This window comes from Onychostruthus taczanowskii, unplaced genomic scaffold (assembly GCF_017590055.1).
Source record: "Onychostruthus taczanowskii isolate IOZ18803 unplaced genomic scaffold, ASM1759005v1 scaffold56, whole genome shotgun sequence".
Lineage (NCBI taxonomy): Eukaryota > Metazoa > Chordata > Aves > Passeriformes > Passeridae > Onychostruthus > Onychostruthus taczanowskii.
In genome coordinates, this window is record NW_024503235.1 from 2,795,705 (window position 1) to 2,810,644 (window position 14,940).

The 14,940-nt window shown below is 59.4% G+C and overlaps 1 protein-coding gene across 1 annotated transcript in view; it reads right to left on the reverse strand.

Annotated features, from left to right (window-relative positions):
- Positions 1-10,362, reverse strand: part of COL8A2 (collagen type VIII alpha 2 chain) — a 28,748-nt gene extending 18,386 nt beyond the window's left edge. Inside the window, exon 1 of the mRNA XM_041417615.1 lies at positions 10,334-10,362. The gene's annotated coding sequence lies outside the window, so the exon portion shown is untranslated. The remainder of the gene's footprint in view (positions 1-10,333) is intronic.
- Between the last annotated feature and the right edge of the window lie 4,578 nt (positions 10,363-14,940).

The following is a 14,940-nucleotide window of genomic DNA, read 5'->3' on the forward strand; positions in this document are numbered from 1 at the left end:
CCTCTGTGCCTCGAGTGGCTGCAGAACCCTCCTGGGACAGGCAGCCCCAGCCTCACCCCCGCTACAGGAACCACCGGGGTGAGCAGAGCTGGCTGTGACTGCAGGGCTGTCAGAGAGACCTGGGGCTCCACAGGATCCCACCCACCCCAGCTGCCCCGGCAGGGCTCAGCCAGCGCCCGGCACGCCCACGGCTCCGGGGAGCCTTCCTGCACAAGCCCACGGACATTTTCCACCGCTTTTACAGCAAGAGCATTAAAATGCTGTTTTCCGAAGGCTCGGCACGTTGAAATGTCAGGCCCTGGGTGGAATGGCGGGGGCGCGGTGGGAGGGGGGCTGTGGTCGGGGCTGGGCGCCAGGAACCCCCATCTGTGCTGGCCTCTGCCCCCAAGGGAGGCACCGGGGGCTCCGAGCCCTGGGCAGGGTGAGCGGAGGCGGCTGCTTCGCCGAGCCCTGCACGGGTCCTGCCCCTGCGCTTGGCTCCCGGCACTGTCTCCTGCCCACTGCCGGGCTCCTTTTGTTGGGAAGTCAGGGCTGCCCCTTCCCACGGCCCCCGCTGGGCTCTGCCAGGGCCAGACCATGGCCCTGATGAGCCAATGGAAACAAATGCCGTGCAAGGCAGGAGGCAATGCCCAGGGAGGGTGAGGTGACAGTCCCACGGCCTCCGGCCACTGCTGCCCGCACCAGCCCAGCGCCACGGCACCAGCACAGAGGTGAAGTGGCAAGGTTCACTCTCATCCCGGTTCTTCAGCAACCAGAGATGGCCAAGGGGCTACCTGGCAGCAGGCAATGACCCCTCTGTGGTGCCAGCACACACCGTGCCCTAGGGATGCTCCCGCACCCAGCCCCTGTGGCAAACTCATCTCCAGGCAGGGCTGGTGTGTGCTCCCGCGCCGGGACACCCATCCTCGCTGTGGAGCCCAGCCACGGCTGGGGAGCATTCCCGTTAGGAGGTTGGTGGGAGCAGGGATACATCCCAGCTGGCCAGGGCAGGGTGTCCCAGCACTTCAGGGGGACACAGGGGCTGTGCAAGAGCGGCCAGGACGGGGTCGGGAAGCGGGGAGAGCCGCGGGTGTGTCCCGAACGCAGCAGCCACATGGCCTGTGTCAGGGCGGGGGGGATAATTCAGGAGCTTTCAGCACCACCCAGAGAGGTGTCCGACGCTTTTATTTACAAACCCACTGGCTCCTGCGCAGCTCCAGCCTCTCACATGCAGGAAAAAACCCATCGGAGCCAAGACAAACAGAGGCAGCAGCATCCCTGCGGGAGGCAGCACCGAGGGCCAAGGATGCTCCGGCTGGAGCGCCCGGCCCTGGTGGCCGGAGGTGGCCGGAGGTGGCCGTGCCCCGGCACCACGGCTCCGGGCCGGGCTCCAGCAGCACTGGAGCTGCCACAGCATTCTGCCGTGCCCTTTATGTGCTGGCTGTGCAGGAGCCCTTTGGAGCAGGTGGGGGGATGCAAGTGGGATCCCAAATGCTGCCCCTGTGCAGGGGATGCTGCTCCTGCCCAAAGGCAGAGAGGGATGTGAATTCCCACAGCTCCCATCAAGCGTGAGGGTGAGGTCCAGCCCTGTGCAAGGGGCCGAAAGGGCTGTCCCTGGATGGATTGCCCCAGCACTGGCTCCAGCCCCCAGCAGCGTGACAACTGGGTTATTGTCAGTGTGTGCCAGGGACACGAGTGTGACAGGGAATTCAACAAACCCAGTGCTTTCTGCTGGTCCCAGCCCAGGCTAATCCCATAAGGTGCCCTGTCAGCACAGCCAGCAAGGAGAGGCAGCAGCTCCTGCCCCTCCATCTCCCCCAGCACCATCCAGGGGCAAAGCAGTGCCATGGCCCCAGTGCTCCTCGTGGGCCCAAGGTGGATGCAGACAAAGGCACTGCAAGCGCCAGCTCCAGCTCTAGCTGCTCTGGGGACTCGGCTAATGGGGTCCATTTGCTGGGTAGTTCTTGGAATAACAAATTGTATCATCCAAAAAAGCAAAACCACAAAAGGGGATCGGCTTGCAGCTCAGCTCACAAAAGCCCCTTGTCTGGAGGCCCCCCGCGCCCCCCAATCTCCCAGAGAAAACTCAATTTAACCAAAATAAACAGCACGCCCAGCCCTGTGCTCTCACGCTCCACGGCAAGCTGCGGAGCCACGCGGATCCCCCGACTCGTGGCTGTGCCACGAGTGCTGCAGCTGCTGGCCACTCCTCTGGGGTGCCATCCAGCCAGAACTGAGCTCGGAGGGCTCTGGCCATGGTGCAGCCCCCAGCGCTGTTCCATCTCCCAGTCCATCCCAGTCAGCAGCGCACACGTGGGGGGAAAGGGCAGGGCTCGTGCGGGAACAGGGGAGACGGAGCCGTGGATTTCCCTGCAGCAGGATGAAAGATGAGGGTCCACACCTGCTAGACCCTCTAATCCCCCTACTCACCCCTGCCAGCTGCCTGGCAGGCTGGAGCCCACTGACCTGGCAGGAGGTGGAAGTTTGGAGCAAACAAGGTTCCCAGCATGGCAGGGATGATCCCAGCCTGCAGCAGTTACAGCTGGTTCCTTCTGGTTTCCAGCTCCCACAGGGATGTCCCATGTCTCCTCTCATGGCCCCAGGGTCACCCAAGGTCACGAGCTCCTGTTTGCATCCTAAGAGGACACAGTAGCTGAGGTGCTCATCTGGGTCCTGTTCTGGGAGGCTGCAGGAGGGGGAAGGTTGAAGGGAGGGGAGTTACACCCCTTCCCAGTGGGTCAGGTCTCCAGAATTATGGAATTTTTGAGCTGTTTCTCCTGCTGGGGTTGGACCCCAGGGACTAAACTCCTTCCCAAGCCAAGAGCCCTCCAGCAGCAGCCCTGCAGAGGTCCTGCCTTTGGGAAGGTGCCCCTGCCATGTCCCAGCAGTAGTGGACAGAGGTTTGTTTCTCCCACGGCTCTGGTCTTCACACCTTCTCATGCAGGGCAGGAGCACCAGCTCCCAACCCTTGTCCCCACACTGCTTCAGCCCCCAGCCCCAATCAGGTACCCCAGCCCCAAAAATCACTTGAATTATTGACAATCTGAGCGGTTTTGCTCAGGTTTTGGACCAGGTTCCACCCCTGGGCCAGCTGCTACCAGCCAGGGGACTCAAGCAGACAGTCAGTGATGCCCCATCCCACAGGTGCAGGGACAGCACTTGGGATGGGAACAGCCACAGCCACAGCCTTCACAGAGCATCTAGGACAAACACCTGGACTCCCACATCCCCTGGGACTGCTGGAGCTCCATGCTGGCTGTTCCCCAGAGGGTCACTGCAGCATCTCTTCCCAGCTGGATGCCCCCAGGAAGCCGAGGCCGGCTCCGGGCCGTGGGCGACCCCGTCACGGCCCATCTGCCGCGGGTAATTCACCGCCTGCCCGGCAGCGCTCTGGCTGCATTCCTGCCCTAAGTACCGCGGATTTGCTGTGCTTTATGAAAAACGAGAAGAATGTTTTAAATGAAATTAATTCTGACGAACCCAAGATTTCATAAAAGCACTGCCCGGGCATGGTTTGGCACAGGCCTGCTCTTGTTCGCTCTAGTGCTTCCCTGGGGGGAGGAAAATACCAGGCTTGGCATAAAATAATTACAGACTCCTCGTACAGCTCAATTTATGGCTGCTTGAGGAGTGCTGGGGTCTTGTCCTGGCCCGTAGCTGATGCTTGGCAATGACCACATCACGTGTGGTCTTTAATGAGTGGCTATGGGAGGTGTAATGGAAGAAACCATTGACACCGACTGTGCCAGGCTGTCGGGGCAGTGCCAGACACCTGAGTGTCCCGCACCAGGCCTTGAGGGGTCATCTCACGCTGCCACATGAGCTGGCACTTCCCGGCAGGGCGCAGGGCTGGCAGGGACACCGTCTGTTCGTGGTGTGGACGTGTCTGTGCCGGCGGTGGGAAGGAGCGAGCGGAGGATTGGGAAGCGGGCACGGAGCCACTGGGGCTCGGCACGGCCCCACCAGCTTCCTTCGGATGCAGACAGGGGAACTGCTGCGGCCCTGCCCGCCTCTCCCTTTCATCTTGACTTTAAAAAGCCATTAAATTGAAACCATAAAGGCACCCAGGCCCTGAAGCGACTCCGCTGTCCCGCTGGCCCCCGCGCCGGGGGATGCTCGGCAGGACGCGCGCAGCAGGAGCAGCTCGCGGGGTTTGACCTTGTTATTTATGTAACACAAAGCTCTTTTCCTCTCTTCATGCACTGCCATGAGCCAGAGGATGAGACCCCCACAATGTGACCCTCAGGAGTCTGTGGGCCCATGGCAATCACTGGGTTTTGGGGTCCTTGAGCTGCTGTGAGGGGCAGGGGGTTGGCCTGGGTCCAACTGTGGAACAGGCTCCCCAGGGATGTGATGGAGTCAGAATCCCTGGAAGCGTTCAAAAAACAGACGTGGCACTTCCCAGCACAGCTTAGTGGGCATGGGGTATTCGGTTGAAGGTTGGACTTGATGATCCTGAAGGCTTTTCCAGTCTTAATGATTCTGTGTGCCGGGGCATGGGCCTGGTTTGGGGGCTGCCTTTGACCCAAGCTGCCCTGGGTCTGTGGGCTCTGCCCTCCAGGGTTATCAGCTCAGCCCTACAGGGCCCAAAGCATCTGAAATTAAAGGCAAAGCAAAGACAAAGGTATCGCTGCTGTAATCCAAACCCAGGCCCAGGGCAGGATCTGCCTGTGGGTTGTGAGTGCCAGACTGGCAATATCAGGAAATATGAAGAAATAGCAATAAAAGTCGTCTTGTTCTTGTCCGCTGGCTCGCAGTACACGGACCAGTGAGAAATACCTTTCTGCAGTCGTGGACAATGCATGTTTGAGGCTGGAAATATGCTTCTCTGGCAAAAGCCCACATATTTAACCCCGGTGGGCACCGGCAGCTCACCCTGCGAGTCCAGAGCAGGGCATCAGGGAGGGCAGGGGAACTTCCCAGCCTGCCTGGACACAGCAGCTCAGGAGATGTTGCTCTGGCTGCTGACACTGAGCAGGATGTGAGGGTGATAAGTGTTGAGCGTTGAAATGAAAGCTACAGTGAGAGCAAAGGACCTGCTGCAGCTGTGTGCCGTGCCAAGCCTCCCACTGCCTTATCAGTGCTTCCCTGAGAACCACGGCTGTGTTGTCCTGACATTAAATATTCTCCTTGGTGATCCATATCTCCTCCATTTCAGTCACAGCACCAGAATGCTCCAGCCCTGATGCACACCCTGGATTCACACTCCCAGCCCTGGAGCGAAGCCAAAATCTCCAAAGGAAAAATGCAGCCAGAGCTTCCAAGTTTCGTGGTGAAACCACATGATTTTGATGGGAAGCCATAAATCAGTCCCAGGCTCTCTCAGACTCTGGTAACTTCTTAAAACAAACCTGGGCTGAATTCTGGGTCTTGTAATGAAATCTGAAAGCAGGTGAATTGGCTGCAGGGTTTGTGCATCACCACAAGTGAGTGCACGGAGCAGCCTCGGCTGTCCTGACTCTTCTGAGTGGGTTCAGCTATCCCACAAATGATGGGGCACAACCAAATCATCTTCCACCTTCTGTGGTATCCAAGGACAGAAGAGGCCTCAGTGCTGCCCAGACCCTGCAGCGCTGCTGAGACCTTCCCAGCCCTGGGGACACCACTCTGACAGGACAGGGAATACCCCAGCAATGAGATGGGCAGGACCTGCTGCCCTGCCCTGCCAGGAAAATGGGGAAAAGGGCAAATCCTCACATGGCTGCAGCGATGGGGGCAGTTCCCTGAGGTGGTCTGGCCTCAAGGCCTTAGGTTTCGGCACAAAACAAAGTGAAGGCTCTTATTTGGCTAATGTGCCTCAGAAGAAAGGCTCTATCCTTGTTTGCTCCCACTGCTGCATTGTCTGTGGATAAAGACAGGGATAGTTCTCATCTGATATGGCAATATCATCTCGCCCATCTGGACAGGGCTCTTTACAAGACCCTGCTTTAGAATTTAGATCCCTGGGAACTTGGAAGGCAGCAGTGAAACAAAACCCTCCACCAGAACAATAAAGAGGCTCTCAGCAACAGCCAGAGCTCTGTGGGGCAGGCACAGGAGCACTGCAAGGTCCCAGGGGTCCAGCATTGCCAGGCTGCTCCAGCGTGCAGCAGGTTTGCAGAAATCTGCTGGTTTGGGGCAATTTCTGGGGCCACATCCTGCCTGGGGAAGGCAGAACTTGGGCTGGAAGTGCTGCAAGAGATAAGGACTTAGGTTTTTGGTGCAAAACAGCCAAGCTGGGCAAGGCATTGCATCGGCCACTGCATCCACAGCAGGTGGACATTGGAGTCGTTGTCCTCCTCCCTGACTGCTCCCTGCCAAGCCCTGTCCTGGATGGAGGCACCTGGAAGAGCCTCTGAGGACAAACATCTCCAGATGGGCCAGCAGGATGGGCTCGGCCCCAGGGAAGGTCACAGAGACCAGACCTGGCTGCTCTGCAGATTTTGGCTGCAGTTGCTGCCTGTGAGCTGGAGCTTTGCTCTGTGAACTCGGCTGACACTGGGCCAGAGGCCATGGGAGCAGTGGGCTGAGGGGACAGCAGACACCCTCACATTGCCACCTTTGGTCCTTTTTAGGACCCATCTCCCACCTGCAGCCCCCAGCCAAGCTCGGGAGCACTGCAGGAGGGCAGCTGCCATCAGGAGCCGTGGGGTCCCTGCTCCTGGGATGCTCCTGCAAGAACATGGGAGAACAGGGCAGGATGTGGCTTTGGTGAAGAATCCAGCTCCTGCAGCTCTTTGGGGCAGACAAGCAATGCCCAGGGATGAGCCAGGCTTTTGGGGAGCAGAGCATCACATCCCAGCAGCCACGCCAGCCCTGCCCCCCCGGCCCCGTGCAGATGTTTCCCGGAGCGCTGCCATCCCCGCAGCCCTTCCCGGCCGGGATGGATCCCGTGGCTTTGAAGTCTGCAGCCGATGTGCAGGGTTATGCAGCCAGAGCAGACAGCCCTGGGGAAGAGCCAGGCAGCCAGGGATGTGACTCAGGAACGGCTCCGGTGACAGGGGGAAAAGGAAAAGCGGTTTATTATGTCTGTGCCGGCGTCCAAGTCGCCAACGCAGGGAAGCAATGTGCAGCTGAGCCCTGAGCAGGAGGGGAGAGCTGGGGGGCTGCTGGTGTGGGGTGTCACCCCTGCCTCACCAGCCACCCTGAGGGTCCCAATCCCACTGGATTACTGCAGGACACAGCAAGGTTCCAGCAGCACCCTGCCCTGCTCCCCAAATATCGCCAATGTGTCTTTTGCACAGGGAACCCCTCAGTGCAAAAGAGAGAATGGGCATGTGTCAATCCCACCCTGCCTTTGTTAAGTCCATTAATTACCCTCTGTAATTAGCTGTGACAAAGTGCATGGGGGACTGGGGATGCTCAGAGTCCAGCACATGCCCAACAGAGTCGATGGTCTGCACCCTCTCCCAGAGGGAAAAGGTGGGATTGAGAAACTGGGGGAAGACAAATTCAACTTGGTGTCTTTTTATCCCTCCCTCTTCTGAACTATGAGATTTTATTGTCAATATTTTATTGAGATATTTTCTTTAGTGCAGAGGAATGGAAACTCTGCTCCTTCCTGGGCTGTGGACAAGATGAAATAGGAGACAATGACAGAGGGGTATGTGGGGACAGACGGGACCTGCCCCACACCCTCCCCACCGGGTTAATGCCTTTTGCAGGTGCCACTGCCCAAATCCCCTTGATCTGCAGCTGTAGCAGAGTGTGAGGAGCCCGCCTGCTGCTGGCCATGGCACCCAGGGCCCGTGGAGGAGGTTTTGTCCCTCACACCACAGAGCCAGCGAGCAGACAGAGCATTAAACCCGGGAAGTTTCACCTCCACCTTCCCGGGAGAGGCTGCACCGCCCGCCAGCAGCCGCGCACTCGGATGAACCACGCAGCGCCGGCGTCCCGTGATGGATCAGCACTGAAAACAACACCCTGCTAATCTGCCTCCCCAGCAGCCATAAAACTGTCTTCCAGTTCCTTCGGAGAGGATTTACAGTGGTTCAAAGCATCCTGGAGCAGCTGGCAGAGGAGAGAGCTCCCTGCGGGTGCTGCCCCTACACCTGGGCACCTTGTGGTGATGCCCCCATATCTTGGCCCCCGGCCACTCCACTTGATTCCCCCCAAACTAACGCTCCTCAACAAGGACTTGGCAGCCCCTCAGAGCAGCTCAGTGAATCCAGGGTCATGCCTGACCCTAGGAGCCCTTCACCAAGGTGCCAGCACCCCCCAAAAAGGCCCCTCTCTGGGCTGTTCCTGTGCCCTGTGCTGAGGGCAGGCAGGGCAGGCTCTGCCCCGGTAGGGACAGCTGGTGTGTAGCTATGGCCACAGCCTTGGTGCCCATCACTTGAGGGACAGCACCTTGCCCAGCACCTTGCTCACCAAGAGGTGGCTGCTCACCAGCCACGGGCTTTCTGAGCGTGTGACCCCGGGGAGTCTGAGCCACAACCCCCAGGCACAGCCCATGCCAGGCCCCTCTGGCACCAGGAAATCTTCCAGCACTGGGCACGGGGAATGGGAGCGCTGCCCCTTTGCTCCCCCTGCTCCGTATCCAAGTGGGAAACCAAAAACCCAATGCAAGGCGAGCTGTGCTGATCCCCTGCCAAGAGCCACGGACAGAAATATCCTTGATTTCACCAAGGTGTGAATAACTTTTGACACTTCTAGGGCTTATTGCCTTAAAAAAATCCCCCCGCAGTCCCCATTCACACTCGGCAGGACTGTGTTTCATATGAATGGAATATATGAATCACTGCAAAGAATTTAAATGCTTCCCTGTACAAAGAAACGCTCCCTCCCTGCCTCTGTGGCCGGGCTCTGCACAGCCTAAAACAAAGGCATGGCAGGAGACGGGACAAATCCCGATCACCAAACTGCTGCCTCCTTGGACAAGGACAGCCTGGCCTCTCAGTTTGGCCCAGTGCAGTGGGGCAGAGCCTCCACCACCTACTCAACCCACAACCAACTGGCCCTGGCCACAGCACTTGTGGTTTCCGAAATCCCAATGAGCCCCTGACAGCTGCTGGATTCACATCTCTGTGTGCTGTTTGCGTTTTGGCTCTGCTCCCACTTCTAAACCCCAGTTTTCAGATTGGAACAGGCAAAGAAAATTGCTTTATTGCCATTCCTCTGCCCAGTCTGGGAGCTGGGACAATCCACCGCCCCACTGCTGGGAGATGGGGTCAGCGGGGCTGACGGAAACCAGGCGGGTCTTCCTGCAAGAACCTCTCCCATTTTTTAGCACTTCGGGTTTTGCTACTTCTTTTCCCTTTGGGCAACAAGGCAAGGAAGAAAAATGTAACTGGAAGCCTGGTGTAGCTCCGCTGCGTTTCCAGCTGTGATGTTTCCCCTGGCATCGCTGCCTCGGCTCCACACACACGGTTGTCTCCAGAGCCCCAGAGGAGTGAGGAAACCCAAGATGGGGCTTCAGGCACCTGGGTTGCATTGGTTCCTAAAAGAGCAGGGACAGGACAGCCCCTGGGCCCCACCACGGCACTGCCCCTGCCCAGGGGGCTCCCAGCCACCAGCCCTGCTGCCAGGTCTGTGTCCTAAATTCGTAGGATCCGGCTCTGAAAGGAGCCGCTTTGTTTCCCAATATCCCTCGCAGACGGATCAAAACTGCATTTTTACAGAAGCAATAAAAATCCCAGGAATTCACCGGCCTTATGATTTATTAAACATGTTCCTTATAGCAAAGCTGCCCATAGATGAGAAATATCTCCGGTAGGTTATTGCCTGGCCTGGGGCTACCGTACAGGGGGGATCTTTCCTGGCTTATTGGGAATGTTCAAAGCTGGAGAACCTGGTAGCTCAGCAGCCAATTAACAGCAACACTCTTAAAAAAAAAAAAAAGCACCTGGTGTTTCCCAAGGTTTTTGTGGAAGTCACCACAGTGCCAGCACCCGGGAATGGTGCCGGTACCCGGGTGCAGATGTTGGAGCTGCGGGAGGGGACGAGACTCCAGGCAGGGCTGGAGCAGTGAGTGCCAGCAGTGGCTGTCCCAAAGGTCACGGCACTTTCCCCAAAACTTTTGTTCTCACAAACATTTCCTAACAGCAGAAAGAAGGGGTTGGGCACTGGGAGACGGCAGAGGCTCTGGGGAGGATTCACTGGGAACGGGACGTGACTGAGGTGGGTCAGAGGGGGGAGAAAGGATGAGAAAAGGTAAAGTAGAGGAAAGCGGGCTCAGACCTGCCCGAAGAGGGATGGCTGGAGCGTCCTGCGGTGCTCCTCGGGGAAAAGGCACCAGAACAGCGGGACTCGTGACTGGGAAATCCACGGGATCAACTCCTGCCCGAGCCCGCCGCAACCCGCGGGATGCGCAGGCGAGCGGCACCGGGAGCGGCGGAGCCCTGACCCCATCCCGGCGGAGCGGCGCGGACCTTACCTCGCCTCCCGTCGGCGCGGCGGAGCGGAGCGGAGCGGCGGGCACGGGCGGCCGCTGGCGGGAGCGAGCGGGGCCGGGGGCGCGGGAGGTGCGGGGGATGTGAAGCGGGACGGGGGGATGCGGAGAGAGGGATGCGGAGCGGGATCAGGGGTGCGGGGGATGCGGAGCGGGACCAAAGGTGCGGGGAGTGCGGAGAGGGGCCGGGCCGGAGCGGGTGCTGCGATTTCTCTCTTTTCCCTCTTTTTTCCTCTCTCCCCTCGGCGGTCCCAGCCCGGCCGCGCTGCTCGTTCTCCGGCGCAGGAGGGAGACTGCGCGCACCGCACCCCCGAGAGCGCGGCCCCTGCCCCCGCCCCCCCGGCCCCTCCTCGCCACCCCACCCGGGACAGGGGGCCCGTGGGCACGGCCTGCCCCGGACCCGCCTGCCTTTCCCCGAGCAGGGATGCCCTGTGCCCCGGGGATGCTGATGGCAGCAGCCACAGGGGAAAAGAGCCCCCTCGGAGTGCAGAGCCCCCAGGACTGGGTGCTGCCCCTGGGATGGGGTGAATGGGCTCCAACCTTCTGTCCCCTTCTTGGCCCTACGACAGCCCAGGGCTGGAGCAGCGTTGCCCTCACCCAATGTGGATATAGGGCCTCAGCAGGACATGATCCCCACCTCTGTGGTGGGGCAACTGTGCCGCCCTGAAAATCCTGTCCCCTGGGCAGAACAGTTTGGAAATGAGATGCCAGCGCAGCCGGGTCCTGCTGCCTCGTGTCTTGGCACAGTTTTAAATCACACACCGGGACAGAGGTGCCTCAATCCCAGGAGAGCGGGATGCCGGCATCCCCCACCTCCTGCCTTTCCCGGGCACCGTGCGCTGCCCACGCCGGGGCGGAGGAGCCGTGGCATCCCGCTGGCAGCCGCGTGCCGGGCACAGCCGGGGCTCCGCAGCGCTGCCGCAGCTGCCGGGGTGCGTGGGCGCGGGGGTGCAGGGCCCCGGTGTGCCCCGGGAGGCAGATTAGGGTTGCTCAGGCAACGGGCACGGAGAAAGCCCGTCGGGATGGAGGCCGCTGGGTGCACAAGGGTGTTTGTTTTCTGTATTAAGCGCCTGAGCAAGGGGGGCATCAGACAGCTAATCCCCCCTCAATGCCTTCCCCCGGAGAGCAGCCGCCGTGGGGCCGGACCCTGCTCCCAGGAATGCTGATGTGCTGTGCCCTGCGCGGGCGGATGGGGCTGGGGTCCCCTCCGTGCCCTGAGCAGGCAGGGCTGGGGGTCCACCCGCAGCTGGTCCTTTACCACAGTCTCCACCGCAGGGTGAGCAGCCCCAAGGCTGCTCCCGGCCAGGCTGAGCCCGGCTGAACCACAGCGCACGGCGACTGCTCGGGGACCGCAGCCCCAGCGGGGTGGCTGCTGGCAGCCGCTGCTCTGCCACCACCTCAGCACCACGAGCACAGTGTTCTGGCAGTGTCAGCTCTCCTGCCCACGCCCTTGTCCCACCTGCAGCACCCGGGCACAGGGCAGAGCGTGCAGGGGCCTCCGTTGGCACGGCAGCTCCAGCAGAAATGAACCAGCCTTGTTTAACCAGAGCTCTCACTGGCAAAGCATTTCCTCTGCTCAGAGGGTCGTTTGCCAGCACAGACATTCCTCTGTCCCACAGAGCAAACCATGGGCTGCAGCCTCGCTCCGTGCTGGCCTCTGCTGCCTGCCATGGCTCCTGTGCTGGCTCGTTCCTCCCCAGGCCTGTCCCTTCCCCAGGATGGAGCCTGGGGTGCAGCCGTGGCACCCTGGCCATGCCAGCTTGGCTGTGCTGTGCCACTCTGGCTGCTCCTGGCCAAGCACAGACTTCTTCTTGCTGCCCAGCAATGGTAATTTTTGCTCTGGGGTCTTCTACCACCTCACTGGGTTCTTTCTTTTCTTTTACATCTTGTGGAGTTACAGCTGCTTCTGACTGCAGCCCCCTGATCCTCTGCTTTGGGTGCTGGTGCACCTGCTCACTGGCAGAGAACAAGGAACTCAAAAATATGGAGGACTTGAATAAGCATTACCAAGCAACACTTGACCATCAATATTCTCACACTAAAGGCAAAACCCAGCTCTGCAGAGCTGCTGGGGAAAAAAAAAATCTATGAAATTAACTCCATTCCAGCCCAAAAGATATCCAGGTGTGAGCTCACATCTCCTAGCCCAAGGATGCAACAATCCCAAGCTGAGCAAGGAAAGAGAACAACATCCCAACTGACCCAGTGCCATAACTGAGTAACTTATCCTACTTAAAATTTATTTATTTATTTGAGCTAAACAACTGATGCCTCTCAGCACTGTGCTGAGCCACTGCTGTGGCTCTCCTTCCCAGCAGGAGAGGGAAGCCAGGCTTAGAGTGGGATTTAGTGGCTCTGCTGCCTGTATCTCCTGGCAGCTCTGAACCCACTCCTGTGCCAGGACTCCACGGTGTCCCCAGCGTTGTGCTGGCCCTGCCAGGGCCACACTGAACCACTGAGACTTCCGGTGCCACAGCACCCCTGGGCACTGCTGCACCTCAGGGTGCCTCCCACTGCCTCCCAAAATCCCCATCCCAGCCATCCAGCTGCTCTGCACAGGAGGAACAAGAAAGAGGGAAGAGACATAATTCAATCTGGGGCTGAAAAATGTCTTAACTTAATTTCGGTGGGTCACGGACATAATCTAATCAGCCCCGTGCGCTGGAATATCATTTCCATGTTTCCACAAAGATGGATAATTGTGCTCAGAAAACCAGCCCTTGGTTCTCAGTGGGAAAATGTGCCATGGGGGTGGGAGGGGGCCAGGAGCTGGGCTGGCAGTGCCGAGCAGAGCTGGGCTGTGCTGCTGTGCCCGCTCAGGGCACCGGCACGGGGTGACAAGGGCACACAAGGGGCTGGGGGCATCACCCTGGCTGTGCCAGGAGTGACCTGCAGGTGAGAGGTGGCCCGGGCACCACCGGGCAGGGAGCGGCGGTGTCGGCACAGCGCAGGGTGAGCCACGGCTCCGTGTGCAGCATGGTGCCAGATCCCAGCCTTCGGGAACATTCAGTGATGGATTAAATGCAATCTGACTACCACTGTGGGAGGTTGGAGAGAATTACTTCATACAAATGCACTTCGGAAAGTATTTAGAGTCAAATTTTCAAAAGCCCCTGAACGATTTAAGAGCCAAAATCCCATTTTCCAAAGTCACTTAAATGAGCAAGAAAAGATCAGTTAAGAAAACACGCGAGCAGACGGGGCCTGGAGGGACGGGCTGCGGTGGCCGCGGGTGCAGCGCCGCGCCACGATCGCCGCCGCAGCCTCACCCGGGGAGACACGAGGATGCATCGGCCCCGGGAAACATCCCTGCGTGTCGGGGGTCAGCCCGGGATGGGTCCCGCTGGGTCAGGTTGAAGGGAATTGTCCCGCTGGGGTCAGGGACAGCGCCCGGCCACCACTGCCACCTCCGGCTCCCGGAGGGGCAGGAAAGGTCCCCGGCGGTAACGGGAGAAGGCAGGGCTGCCGCTGGGAACCGCAGGGCTCCTTCCCTCACCCCACAACCGCTGCAGCCTCCTAAAAGCATCTCCAGTTCCCCGCTCAGCATCCTAATGAACCGCAAGGGCAGCTGGGGCCCTTTGAGGCAGCAACCATGGAGACTGAACCCCCCCAAAGAGCAAATCCCAAAGCAATTAGCTTTGCAAGGCTCGGCCGGGGCTGGTGGAGGTTCCACATTCCTCGGTGGCTGTAAAGCTCTTTACTGGGATTGTTTTCCTGCGTGAGCCCTGCCCGGGGTACACACGGTGGCTCCGGCTCCCAGCACCTTTGGTGCATGCCCTAAAAAAACTCTCTCACGTCGCCTTTGCTCGGGCTGAATCGGAGCGAGTTCGTACACTTCCCCCAGTAGAAAGCAAAAAGGATCTGAGACAGAATTCTTGCTCCAGGATCCTTTACAATTCCTGGAGGACATTTTTGGAAAGGGAAGGGTTGTATTTACTTTGGCAGCTGACTCTGCTTCTATATACATATGCATGGAAAAACTGCACTCACCTACGGTTTCCAGGGCTCCCTTGTCTGCAGAGCACCAGCCCAGGTGGTAGCTGGCGGCCCCCGGACCTCTGTTTGGAAATGGCACGTGGAATTGGAAGCTGAAGTTTAAATCTCTCCCCAGGGCAGCCCCGGAGGCTGCTGGCCCTTCCCAGGAGCGCTGGAGGGGATGCGGCAGCGCGGAGCTCATCGCAGCTCAGCAGCAGAGGCAGGACCGTGGCTGTGATGCCCCCGTGTGCCCCCAGCACCCCCCTCTCCGGGCATCTCTCCCCACCTGCACCTCCAGCCTTCCCGTGGCTGCTGTGATTCATTCACTGACAGTGGGGTTGGAATAAATCCACTCGTTGGCACGTTGTAAATTCATCACGTGCTGGGGACGCACATTCCAGCCCACCATAAACACCCCTGGCTATGAGCTAGTAAATCTGCCTGCAGAGCTGGTGGATGAATGGAGTCCCTGGGTCCTGGGGGCTGCTCCAATCCGGAGCTGGGGTGACCCCACAGCACCCAGCTGTCTCTGAAAGGAGGTGCTTCAAGAAAGGGGCAGTCAGGAGCAGGCTGGCCCAGCTGCTGTCACCCTCCCAGTTTGTATCCCCCTCCCTGTG